At 38.4% G+C, this 14,388-nt stretch overlaps 1 protein-coding gene across 1 annotated transcript in view; it reads right to left on the bottom strand.

Moving 5' to 3' along the window:
• GALNTL6 (polypeptide N-acetylgalactosaminyltransferase like 6) overlaps positions 1–14,388 on the bottom strand; it is a 461,920-nt gene that overhangs the window by 308,587 nt on the left and 138,945 nt on the right. The gene's annotated exons all lie outside the window — the stretch shown is intronic.

Genomic DNA, 14,388 nt, shown 5'->3' with positions numbered 1-14,388 from the left:
TTGTTACAGTCCTAATTTTCACTTTTAATCTCAGTAATGTCAAATACTCAAAATGCATTACTTGTGTGTAGTAGAGCATGAAGCAGCACACAAATTTTCATTACTGCAGTTAATTCACAAGATTTAAATCATCAGTTGGTACACTTAATTTCAAGTACAGTAAGTACACATAAGAGACACAGCAATATTATCTAAGATTGCAAAAAAACAATCAATCTATAAAACAGCCTTTGCAGACAGAAATAATACCTGTAGTTAAATTGTTTATCAAGTATTGATAAATATTATAGCTTGGATGCTTATTAACAACTTCATTGCCTTAGTTTTCCAATAGTAAGGGCTCTGGTCACACCATCCAAGTCACAAAATGCAAAGACACAGACTGGGAAAAGGAAGATCCCCCTGTAGGAGAAGAGCAAGTTTGAGACCATCTAAAGAACCTGAAACTGCACAAGTCCATGGGACCTGACAAGATCCATCTGTGGCTGCTAAGGGAGCTGGCAGATGATGTTGCAACACTGCTTTCCATCATATTTGAAAAGTCATAGCAGTCTGCTGAAGTTCCCATTGACTGGAAAAGGGAAACATAACTCCCATTTTCAAGAAGAGAAGTAAAGAAGACCCAGGGAACTACATGCCAGTCAGTCTCAACTCTGGGCCCAGCAAGATCATGGAGCAGATCTTCTTGAAGGCTCTGCTAAGGCACGTGGAAAATGTGGATGTGGTTGGTGGCAGCCAGCATAGCTTCACCAACGGCAAATCCTGCCTGACTAATTTGGTGGCCTTTTATGATGGGGTCACAGTGTTGGTAGACAAGGGAAGAGCAAGTGATGTCATCTACCTGGACTAGGGCAAAGCCTTCAACACTGTCCTGCATGACATTCTGTTCTCAAAGCTGGAAGGATATAGATTTGATGGATGGATCACTCGGTGGATAAGGAATTGGTTGAATGGTCACACTCAGAGAGTACTGATCAATGGATCACTGTACAGATGAAGACCAGTGACAAGTGGTGTTCCTCAGAAGCCTGTACTGGGGCCAATGCTGTTTAACATCTTTGTCAGAGACATGGACAGTGGCATCAAGTGCATCCTCAGCAAGTTTGGTAACAACACCAAGCTGTGTAGAGTAGTTGACACCCTAGAGGGAAGGGATGCCATCCAGAGGGGCCTTGACAGGCTTGAGAGGTGGGTCCATGCCAACCTCATGAAGCTCAACAAGGCCGAGTGCAAGGTTCTGCACCTGGGTTGACACAATCCCAAGCACAAATACAGATTGGGCAGAGAATGTATTAAGATCAGCCTTGAGGAGAAGGACCTAGGGGTGTTGGTCGATGAAAAGCTCAACATTAGTCGAAAGCCAACCGTGTTCTGGGCTGCATCAAAAGAAGCATGGCCAGCAGGTAGAGCGAGGTGATTCTCCCCCTCTGCTTCACACTCATGAGACCCCACCTGGAGTACTGTGGCCATTTCTGGAGCCCTCAACACAGGAAGATCATACAGCTCTTGGAGCGAGTCCAGAGAGGGCCATGAAGATTATGAGAGGGCTGGAGCACCTCTCCTATGAAGACAGGCTGAGAGAGTTGTGGTTGTTCAGCCTGGAGAAGAGAAGACTCCAGGGAGACATCAGAGTGGCCTTCCAGTACCTGAAAGGGCCACAGGAAAGCGGGGGAGGGACTTTTAACCAGGGTGTGTAGAGATAGGATGAGGGGTAACGGTTTTAAGCTGGAAAAAGGGAAATTTAGGTTAGACATTAGGAAAAAATTCTTTACTGTGAGGGTGGTGAGACACTGGAACAAATTGCCCATGGAAGTTGTGGATGCCCCCTCCCTGGAGGTGTTCAAGGGCAGGTTGGATGGGCCTTTGAGCAACCTAGTGGGAGACATCCCTGGCCATGCAGGGGGGTTGGAACTAGATGATCTTCAAGGTCCCCTCCAATCCAAACCATTCTATGATTCTATTATTCTAAGTGAAAGTTGAGGGAATTATTAGAGTGCAAAGGTGTTTCCCATACCTTCCTGTTCCTTACCATATCAAATATCAGCACAACAAATGCTATATTACAATAATTAAATCACAAATATTGAAGTATTAGAGCTACCATACAGTTAAAAATGTGTGCAGTCATAAGAAAAACTTCATGGTCTTTATTTATTTATTTATTTATTCTAAATACCACCTCACTGTTTTCTGTTTTATCCTCATGGTTTAATATAATAGACACGTGTCTGTATACATCTATATCAAAGTTGTGATCTTCATTTAACATTATAGCTGCCTTTCGAAAAGTGTGACCTATGTTTCAATAACATGTTTCAACTGTGAGTAGCTGTCAGAGGTAAGCTGCTGACAGTTTATTGGAATACCTGTCACCTTCTTGGACAGCTTACACAAGTATCACCAGCAGTGACTGTCATCTCAACATAATGACTTCACCCTTAAGAGAAGGTTTTGCTAAAGAGCATGGCTGAAGTGATGCTGAGTAGTGGGTGACATTAAGAATAGAAAGAAACTTTATTAAATAAAGTCTTTCTCTCAGTTAAAAACCATTACCAAAGAGGATCTGTAGATGTAAGAAAGGGACTGCCTGAAAGAACAGCTGCCCTAAGGAGTGAGGATAAACACAGAAAGGATACCCTGCTGTGTTTGGTCACTTTTCCTGAAGATATAAAACTTTCATATGTCCTGGGACCCTGACCTTTTTGCACATTGTGCAATGTCCACATTCCTTATTTTACTTTGTATTTCGTCCACACGTGATTATACTAAATAATTTATGTACAGTAAATAATATCCCGTTCCTACAGGGTGAAAATGTAGCAAAATGCAACTACAGCCCAGATTACAGTCTCCAAGAATAGCATTCTTTTCAGAAACAAATACGGAGGGTGCACTAGAGCTTAATTCAAGCCATGTTGAATGTGTTTTTATGTAACACTATAAAGCATCTTAGAAGTATTTTAATTTTAAGCAGTGTTATCGTTAAAATTATTTTTGTCTTTGTGTCTGTCTGCTTTCCTGAAAAGCTGTCACCTCAAATTTTCATCACCTTTTAAAACTTTTCACATCGATACAGTTCTTGGGTAATTACACACTATTTTCAAAAATGTTGGAACACTGCAGAAGTCTCTTTTTGTGTTCAGCTATGATTACTACTGAAGAGAACTAGAAAAAAAAACCTCCGACATCCTCACAGTGTCAAAATAGTGATCCCAGAGAACAATGAGTATTTGCTTTTAAAGGAGGGGGGGGGGGGGAAGGTCATAATTACACAAAAATATATCTCATCCACAAACTTCTAGCATTTCTGGCTTGCAAGCCATCTAGATGACCTAAGCAATGATGCACCAGTTAGCAAAGGCTCTGTCAACTTATGGGAGTCCCGAGATCTCTCTTTCCTGAGAATAACGTAAGGTCTTTTGTGTACTATCACCTGCCAGACTGAGTATTTTCCAGCAAATAGCTGCAAAGGCGTATCATTTCCTCCAAGGTACACAAGGTTACCGTATGTCTTTATGACAGCATAAACTACATCTATGTTCTATCTGTTTTGCCCAGTAATTAGCCCATTTCCACCACAGAAAAATTAAATGGGTTATACTTGGGCATAAAGAATTCAATGCTTATTTTATTTATACTATTTTTACATTTTCTGAGTTTACTTTTGAAAATTTGCTATTAATGGATTTAAATTTCAATGACATATGCAATATATTATTTTCACTGTTCTCAGGAGAAAAATAAATCCATCTTTTCTAAAAAAAGGTGGGTCTTATTCCACTGATTAATTTTTTTTATTATTATTATTTTTTCTGCAAATGAAGACTATGCTGCAAATGTAATATAAGAGTTAACCTAAACTCACAAGATGTAGAAGTTTATCTTAAAATAACTTCATAGTTATAATAAGAAAAGCTAAGCCATCTCTATACAGCTGTAGTATTGGCATGTAGGTACTGATGATTCACATATTCTTGCAAGTTTTTTCATGTTTCCTTTGTGGCTGCTCTAAATAGCAAATCTCGATCAAGTCTCATAGCAAACTCTCACAGAAACTTTGCCTTCACTCAAGGGATGAATGTTACCTCTGTGATACCATCCACACACTATCCATATGCATGTGTTTCTCTAGCTTTTTTTATCTATCCATGTGTAGCAAGCTGAAAAGGATTCTTTTTGATCATAAATGTCTCCTGAAACTGATTTCTGCATGATGAATACCATGCAAAGTTGTTTAAAGGCAAATGACAAGGGGTGGATTTTTTTTTAAAATTTTTAGTACTGTGTGTTGACTTACTTTTTTCCAGAGCAGATACCTAATTAAAAAGCAAAACTAAATAAAATAATGAGCACATACATAGGGATATCTAGCATTTAGGTAAGTATTTCAAACATTCAAATCCATCCAGGAGTAGAAATTCTGGTGGGGCTGAATGGAGCCTGGTTGAATAGTACTCTGAGCTCTTTTTTTGGTTACATGCTGAGTATCTAGTAAACTCGTGCAATAGTGCTTGCTATATTATACTGCAGAAAAGTACCCTACTCAAGGAATGTGACTAATCCAGGATTGGGAGCCCATACCACAACAAAGTACAGCCACTAACTCCATCTGTTCACAGGAGCAATAAATTTTCTTTGCACAGATGGGATGAGTGGGACTAAAGAAAGAGTTTAATTTCCCCACTGAACTTGTGGAAAAATATTCCTTTTAAAGGAAGATAATGTTTTGCACTATATGTCATGTATTGATGTCATATACTGGAGAATAAAGGGCAAGGTGCCTTCTCTGCCCTATCAAAACACTCATCATGAACTATAAAGGTATTTTTAAAAATACCTTTCTCCAAGTGTTTTTAAAATTGGCTGTTGCTATATAGTTCCTCTGCTGTGCCGACACTGTTTCCTATCCAGCACATCCACAAATGGGTTAAACTTGATGCCTGAGTATGATCAGATACTGAAGGAATGTATGCATGAGTGAGCATGGGGTAGACACATGGGAGACCCAAGACACTGATTTCAGAGGTAAAATACTGCTGTCACCTTGTTTAAAAGACAGAGGTTGGACCAGAGTTCCAATACTACAGGAGTGGCCAGAAACCCAGAATAGAAACAACTAATGCTGGAACATAGGATGTTCCATTTATATGCGAGGAAAAACTTATGTACAGTGAGGGTGAAAGAGCACTGGAACAGGCTGCCCTGGGAGGTTATGGAGTCTCCTCTGGAGATAATTTAAGACCTGCCTGGATGCAGTCCTGAGAAATGTGCTCTAGCATCCTGCTAGCAGGGGAGTTGGACTAGACGATCTCTAGAGGTCACTTCCAGGTCTGACAATTCCATTATTCTGTGATTCTCTCCTAAGTTCTCTCCTAAGGCTACGGATTTCAGAATACTTCAGACACTCTGTGTCTACAGAGTTACAGGGAAAGTAGTAACATGTATAGACTGTTTTGAGTGACGAAATTTGAACTGCCAGATATTTTTGCTGCTTTCCTCACATAGCCTCTGGAGCTCCAGTCAAAGTTTGATTTTTATAACTTTTATCCCTCCTCAAGTCAGGTTAAATTTCTGCTGTAAGTTTGTTTTAGTTAAGAGTTGTGCAACACTACCTCAAGTCATATTGTTAAATCTACTTTTTCTGTTTTAATTAAACTAGATTCAGAAGAGTTTACTTATATTTATTTTTCAGATGTGCCAAGCAAGTGAGTAAGGAACATGGAGGGTGAGTTTGGAGCATTTAAACAGGAGCTGTGTAAACAGCTTAGTTGCTATAACACCACTTTGGGCTGTGATAACCCTAATTAGCAGATCTCATCCTCTCCATCTGTTCTTTCTCCAAATTGTCTTGAATACCTTTGAGTGTCTAAAGCTTAGAGCAGCCCTGAAGATACCAGGACAACTAAATTTGTGCTCTCAATTGCACAGAATTTGGTAATATATAAGACAAAGGGCAGTTTTCAGAGGACGTGCACCGAAGCATGGTTATGGTCAAAAGCTGTATTTGACATGACCACTGCATTTTTTTCTTAAAATAATCTGGTATTTAAAAAAAAAAAAAAATTATGTAACTGACCTACATTAATGTAATACATTATTTCAGATGGTTATATTTATATATTACATACATCCATAATATGCATATGTAACATATATAGTGTATAAAAGTAAACTAAAAAAATCTATGCATGCTCAATGTTTATGGACCTATAAAATACACATTTTAGTTCTGCCGGAACAGATGATGAACCACTGTATTTTTAAACGATGCACAGGAGCTTTCTGGGCTTATTAGAAATCTTATATATTGTCACAACCACATGGCCTTTTAGAGATAATGAAGTGTGAATATGGATGATGAAAATAATGTTTATTATTTCTGTGATAGCAATCAATCATAAATATACTCATTTGACTGTGTGTATTAATCGCGCTACCAGTTTGCATTACATGCCTGTATTTCATTTTTCTTTATGTATTTTTGTCTAAACATAGAGACTAAATAACATTTTCGTTCATCATGCCATAGACTTTTAAGCTGAATTAGACATAGTGTAAACAGGACATAGTGAATTATTATTACAAGTACAGTAAAATCAAGATTACTCACAGGTGCCTCTTGAATGTTGCAGAAACGATGAAGGGAACTCAAGCAGGAGAATGCAACTCACTGGACAGGCTCAGGCCTCAGAACTGACAGTCTCTCTAGCTCTCAGCCACACTGGGATCTAGCAACCAAGAGCGGGACAGAAAGCAAAGGGACTCCTTCAGGAATTCCCTCATCTGCTCACAAGCATTATTCACACCTCTAGTGCAGAACTAACAGCAGTGAGCCGATCAGGTTCCAGAGTGGAGTCCAAATGCAGTGGATTCCCCAGAAAGTAAGGTGGAAAAAAAGAGGAAGAGAAAAGAATGTCCTACACATGATGCCAGTATGGAAGAGGAGAGGACTTATGGAAATGTTATTTCCAATTGAGATTTCTCTGTTACTGACCTAGAAACTGTTATCCCTACTCCTGCCATCATCACTAGAGATATTCCAACTAACATGGTGCAAAGATACAGATGACTACGCATGCAGATGTGGTGATAACATAACAGAATCAGAGAATATTAGGGGTTAGAAGGGACCTCTGAAGATCATTGAGTCCAACGCCCCTGCCAGAGCAGGACCAAACTAGGGCAGGATCAAAAAAAACTAGGGCAAATGTAGGGCAGATGTATGAATAATTATTTTTCTTTTTGTTTCCTGTTCATTGCCTGAAGCAATACAAAAGAAATTCCAGACTGCTTGATTGGAAAACAAAAACAAAAACACCTAAACCATTACACTAAACAATTTGATGTCAGAGGTCTCAAAATGAACCATTTTTAAGCTTTGAAAAACAATTTTGTTGAGCCTTAATTGTAATGCTGGGCAATCATGCTACTCATGTTAGAATCTGAAAAACAAAACTAAAATATATTTAGTGAACTGGACTCTAGAGTTTAAACAGTCATTCCAAATGTCTTAATTTAATTCATGTGATCCACAGACGAGATTTGGATGCCACAGTCCTACCTGAGGTTGACAATTTCCATGGGCTTGTAATTAAGAAGATATGTAAATAACAACAGAAGAGAATCATGTCTGGCTGATAGAATTTGACCCGACTGAAACTACCTCTACTATATTTTAAAACAAAAACTTACCAGCTTAATACACCATAACGTTTACATAATTATTTGGATATTATTAACAGATAATTTCAGAATTTCACAGGAGTGATAAATCCCACCTGGGGTTTTTGGTTTTTTTGTTTAGGTCTTTCAGTCAAAATCACGATACCAAAAACTCAGTGATGTTGAGACTGAAGCATATTATATAGAGTACATCCGTGATCCTTTTAAAACTGATCCTGAACTGAACAGGCTGTACAGCAGATAGGTCTAGGTCAACCTTTCAATAATGAATTCAGCTGCTTCAGTGACTGCTGAGATAGATTAGACAAGCTTTTTCCACAGGCTTAAAATAATTAAGATATACAATTTTATCAAAATTATGCAGGTGACTTTTTTCCTTCTCCGAGAGCATCACTGCACTCTCATGGGGAAACACTTTTATCCTGTCACATTTCTGGACAATCCACAGCTTTCTATTTAATGCAATATTTATGTAATGAAAATAAACTATGCCTTTCTGTAAGTATCACGGAACCTCTGTATTTGGAATCTCAGAGCCTTCTGATTTAAAAAAAAATGTTGTTTAGTCTCAAGGTGTTGTTTTATGATAATTGGGATGTTTTTTAAATTTCTGTCCAAAAACTTTACATTAAAAATTCAGACTAGTCTAAAAAGTTACATTTGCATGAGAACTGCCAACTCCAATGCTTCAAGACCTCTGTATCAAGAAAGAATTGTCTTGTATTAGAAGTTCATTACAGATTCTTTCATCAGATATCTTCCCTGGTCTTTCCAGTTCTGTCCAAGACAGTGGATGAGACACTTGTTTAACCTTTTAAATTCCTATTAACATTACAATACAAGAACAGTGAATAATTTTTAGAGATTACCTACCTAATAAAATTTAGGACATTGATACCACAAACCTACTGAAATCAGGTTTTGGACTGGGTTTTCTGTGGGGCACAGGTTTCAACCATTTCTTTAATTGTAAACCTATCACAGGGACTACTAGGTGTAATCACAGACCCTTTCAAAGTAAGGCTCAACTCTAAAACGGTGTTACAGTGTCAGCTTTTTACAATACATCACAGCTTTTGGATTATAATGAGAGCCCTCCTTACTTACTTCAAAGGTGATAATTACACATTTTTTATTAAGAATACTAGTTGCATGATCTTATGAGCAATAAATCATTTACTTTTTCTGCTGCAATAACAAAATTACTTAAAAGCAGTTATTAATGCCTTGATTAACAACTGAGAATTGGTATAAACATGTGGTAGACAGTATGAAGAAAAAAGGATAACATGAATGTTGCAAAGGTTTTAGCATGTTTAGAGAACATGATACAACAAGAAGTAAGCGCTGCTCTTGAAATTTATCCTGCCTGCAAGAGAGAAATATGATTCAAGACTGGGACTTCTGGGCTTTATGGCAATCCTAAAATAAAAAAAATTAAACTGCAAAACATAACAGTAATCACTTTGCCAGTGGCAATAATTTAGCTGAGTTTCAGAATCTTAATTTCCTGAATCCAAATAAATAAATTAAAAAAAAAAAAAAATCCAAAAAAATACTATTTTCATGGGATTTTCCAAGACAGCTTGTCTCAGGTTATGAATTTGATACATGAGGCCTATTTATGATCAAAACCCTCTCTGCAAATTACTGTACCCACCTTGTATCAGAAGCCTGACAGGTAGCTGACATTCTCTGTTTGGGAATCCACAACAGAAAAATTAAGAGCTTTTGGCACTTAGCAGATCTTCTTTACTGGAATAATATGTTTCTTACCAGCATTAACTCTGAATGTCCATTTACTCAGGAGCTGGTAATACTGAACTGGATAAATTTCAGCAGCAGAGTAATAACAGGGTCACATCCCATTATAGCTTTTAACTAGTGTGTTTCTTTGCAGAGGGAGTCCATTCTACTTCCAGGGACAAAACAAGAGGAAGAAGTCCAGACGACTCCTCAAAAATTACTGAGTGAAAACGAAGACAGAGGTGTGGAGAGATGAGCCTGTTGTAATGATAAAACCTGGATATCAAAGCGCTTGAAAGCCAACATGGTGACTTCTAAGAATGTAGGTAGTTTAGAACCATGAAGATAAAGGATAAAATATAGATATTAGGCAAATAGTAGCGCTGGTTCCAGTGACAAAGTAATTCACCTGTAAAATGCCACTGTCCATGATATCTGTCAAACATGTGACTCCACAACAGGGTCAACTTGAAAAGCAGATCAGAAATAGTTATGATGAAAGCACAAAAAAGTCACAAGGCACTTAGCAGGTGAACTGTGGTCACAATCATAAAATCATGTCATAGAATGGTTTGAGTTGGAAGGGACCCTGAAGATCATCTTGATCCAATCCCCTTGCACTGGCAGGAACACCTCCCACTAGACCAGGCTGCTCAGAGCCCCATCCAATCTGGCCTTGAACACTTCCAGGGATGGGGCTTCCAATGTCTCACCAAACTCATACTCAAGAACTTCCTCCTAATGTCTAACTTGCATCACCCCTATTCCAGTTTTAATCCATTACCCATTGTTCTCTTAATACTTGTAAAAAGTCTCTCCCCAGCTTTCCTGTAGGCCCCTTCAGGTACTGGAAGGCCACTATGAGGTCCCCCTGGAGCCTTCTCTCCTCCAGGATGAACAACCCCAACACTCTCAGCCTGTCTTCATAGGAGAGGTGCTCCAACCCTCGGATCATCTCTGTGGCCCTCCTCTGGACTTTCCCCAGGAGCTCCATTTCCTTCTTATGTTTGGGGGCTCCAGAACTGGACACACTACTCCAGGTGAGGTCTCACTAGAGCCCAGTAAAGGGGAAGAATCACTTCCCTTGACCTACTGGCTATGCCTCTTTTGATGCAGCCCAGGACACGGTTGGCTCTCTGGGCTGCAAGTGCACATTGCCAGTTCATGTTGAGCTTCTCATCCACCATCACCCCTAAGTCCTTCTCCTGCAGACTGTTTTAAATCCATTCTCCACCCAGCCTGTATTTGTGCTTGGGATTGTGTCAACCCAGGTGCACGACCTTGCACTTGGCCTTGTTGAGCTTCGTGAGGTTGGCATGGACCCACCTCTCAAGCCTGTCAAGGTCCGTCTGGATGGCATCTCTTCCCTCCAGTGTGTCGACCTCACCACACACTTTGGAGTCATCAGCAGGCTTGCTGAGGGTGCCCTCAATGCTACTGTCCATGTCACCCACAAAGATGTTAAAGAGCACTGGTCCTAGTATAGACCCTTGGGGAACAATACTTGTCACAGGTCTCCATCTGGACATCAAGCCATTGATCATCACTCTTAAGAGTGTGAACATCCAGCCAATTTCTTAGCCAACAAGTAGTCCATCCATCAAATCCATACTGTTCCAGTTATGATACCAGGATGTTGTGCAGGACAGCATTGAAGGCTTTGCACTAGTCCAGGTAGATGCCGTCGATTGCTCTTCCTTTGTGCACTGATGTCATGACCCCATTGTAGAAGGCCACCAAATAGGTCAGGCAGGATTTGCCCTTGGTGAAGCCCTGCTGGCTGTCACCAGTCACCCCTTTGTTTTCCACGTGCCTTATCAGAGCTTTCAGGAGGATCTGCTCCACGATCTTGCTGGGTACAGAGGTGAGACTGACTGGTCTATAAGTCCCCCGGGTCTTCCTTTTTTCCATACTTGAAAACGGGAGTTATGTTTGCCCTTTTCCAGAGAGAAGTTTTCCTCATAATTCTGCTACACGTTTCACTTTTTGTTCTAGTGTTAATTTTAAATTAGGTAATTACATTACCATATCAATGAAAGAAGCTATTTACTGATAGATGAAAGCATCTTTTAAAGGTAATTTTATCCTTCAGATTTACTTTTCACTCTACACTATTTTCAAACTTACAGCTTGGGGGTTATACATTAAAAAAAAATGTAAAATGTGGCTCAGCTGCAATGCAGTTGTGTATACATAAAAGTAATATAAAGAGAAGTTTATTCCATCTCCCACAGCCTGATCCCCCATAGCATAATATGCATTTCTCAACAGCAGTTTTGCTATTATTCGTTCTTACCCTATTTCCACTACTACAAAATCTCTCCTGCTTTTCATCCTTTCTCCTGATTAATTAAAAGAGTACAGTCTGAATATGTGGGCTTACTTAAGTGTGAGTTTTATATCTAAAAATATGGTAAGTACTTTATCTTAACTATATACTCTTAGTTACCACTGATATGGAAACTTCATTTAAAATTATATAAGAAAGAATAAATAAAAACTGCTGAAATTCCTTAGTTTTTTTCCTTTTTTTTTTTTTTTACTTTAATATAAAGCTGTGAGTACAGATATACAAAGAATTTGCTGAAGGTGGATGAAGTATTACTCTTCAGTTAGTCTTTTCTTCAAATTCAGTATTAGAGCAATAATAAAATAATCAAAATATCTGGAATGGATTTAGCTTCAATTTCTCTTTTATAAAGCATTTTTTGCACTGTACTGCAACATTAAGGAAGCTTACCTCAGGAAGATACTTGCAACTAGCAAGTCCCAGAGATTCTTGCATCCCAGTTAGCCAAAGAGCAATAGTTTATCCCAAGGACCTTTTAGCTCTTCATTCTGCAAGACAATGACTTTCAGTCTCTTTCCAAAGCTCAGCAAAGGCCAGAGTCTGTCACAAATTAAGGACTTGAAGGAAAGGCCTTATCCTTCCAACAAAATTAACAATCTCTTGAAGAAACTGAAGAGCATTACACCCGTTTTCAGATCCACAGTGACTGAATCACAAATATAATAAAATATCAGCTGCAGTTCAAGGCATTAAAAAAATAGTCTTTCTGGGTATTCTGTCTCAATGATTTAAAAAATCCTTCTCTCACTCCTACACACTATACTGAAAACTGGATAACCATATAGCTGGGTAAGAGCAGTCAGGAGACACAGCACTACATGGAGAAGTGGATTAATGTTTCTTGCTATGTTGTTATAGAATTGGACTGCAATAATTTATTTTGAGCTCTGTGAATAACGGCTTATATGTTTTGGCTGGTGTGTATAATTTCTTCCTTCTATCCCGAAAATGTTGTATGCATCACAGTTAGTATATTTATTACAGATACGAAGGCACATTTGTATTGGCACAAAATGCAATGGCATGGATGTTTGGAAAAATCAAGTAACTGTCCTGGGATGTTATGGGGCTTTGGGGAACACCTTGGACACACACAGTCTAATGACAAAAAGGAAGTAGATAAAGCAATGTTTTCTAACCGTCTGCTTCTACATAGGCCTAAATCAACTTGAGACAGAAGCTTTATCAGCTGACACACATCAGCAAAGGATCAGTCAGTAGAAGGTGAGTGAAGACAGCATAGAAATGAAGAAGTGCAACCCTTGAGTACTAGACTATGTATATATTACACAGGCAGGAGAAGTACAGGGAGCTTAACCTTCAACTTTACATCACAAAAATCTCTACATCAAAATTATAAATTCTCTTATTTTCTTTTTTAAGCACACTTACATGATGGAAATAGAAAAATCTTCACATACTGGGTATGTTTTGGATACAAACTAAGCAAAATAAATTATCAAGTAACATTCAAGGAACCCTCTTCAGTATGGTTATCAAACATTTTATCATGAGCATTTTAGATCTTTTTATTTGGAATAATTATGGCCTACGTAAGATCTTTGAGGGTCGGGAATAGAAAAAAGAGGGGATGGACTGGGGAATGAGGCAAAAATGCTAACACTGAAAATGGGGAGAAAGATTTAATGGAGGCGCTTCCACTGAAACCGTTTTTCTACACAGTCCAAACAGTTATCTTGTTTGGACAGTACATGTTTATGGAATCAGCAGCATGGAGTTTAAAAATATCTCCTACTTTTCATACACAAGAAGAGAATGACCTTGCTTGTATTTCTGTTACTCAACCACATTCTGAAATGTCTCAGGATAGGATGTAATTACCAATGACTCTGATGAATAATATATTTTAATGAAGTCCACTATATTTATTATGGCTGCATGGAAAAAGCTTATGACTCCTAATGATGTCTTTATATAATTGTTTCTTGGGATACAAAGGTGAATACTGCAACGAACACAGCAGCGTTGTCAAAACTAGGATTAGCTGAAGAACACAACAAAGATCTCAATAGCTCAGTCATATATTCAGGAATGTAGTGACAACCAATAGTAAGCATGTTTGGTTACAGAAACAGAAAGTTATACATGCTATGTGGGGAGCAAGAGAAATCATGCAGTATTTTTTAATCAGCTTATAAATCTAATTTTTTAAATTCACAAACCCTGGGGTTTTAAGTATCTTACCTGGGATGAATGAACTGAATGCAAAATAAGTTTAATTTTTTATGAATACTTAAGTTTAAAAACCCCTTACTTTGTATGCTTATATTCTCATACAAAATAACCATGATCTATGCATAACTTGTCAATTATGGTCTTTCACTGCTATAAGTGTTTAAAAAAAGTCACAATTTTACTGTCTAGAATGGTTTGCAGGAGGAAAGCAGTATGAGCTGGTATTTCAGATCCTGGCATGCAAAAATTGACTTTGTAGGTTCTCTGTTGAAGAATCAAAATATGCACTGGGAGAAGAGACAGAAGTCTGCTGCAATCATTTGCCACAGTTATGCTTCCCATCAGTCTTCATAGTATATATTACTTCATGAACCTCATAGGTCATATGGAGAGGATTTTTTTCTTAAAATTCT

Source organism: Apus apus, chromosome 4, assembly GCF_020740795.1.
Source record: "Apus apus isolate bApuApu2 chromosome 4, bApuApu2.pri.cur, whole genome shotgun sequence".
In the NCBI taxonomy this organism is placed as follows: domain Eukaryota; kingdom Metazoa; phylum Chordata; class Aves; order Apodiformes; family Apodidae; genus Apus; species Apus apus.
Note: the sequence above shows the minus strand (reverse complement) of the source record. Positions and strands in the feature narration are given on the sequence as shown.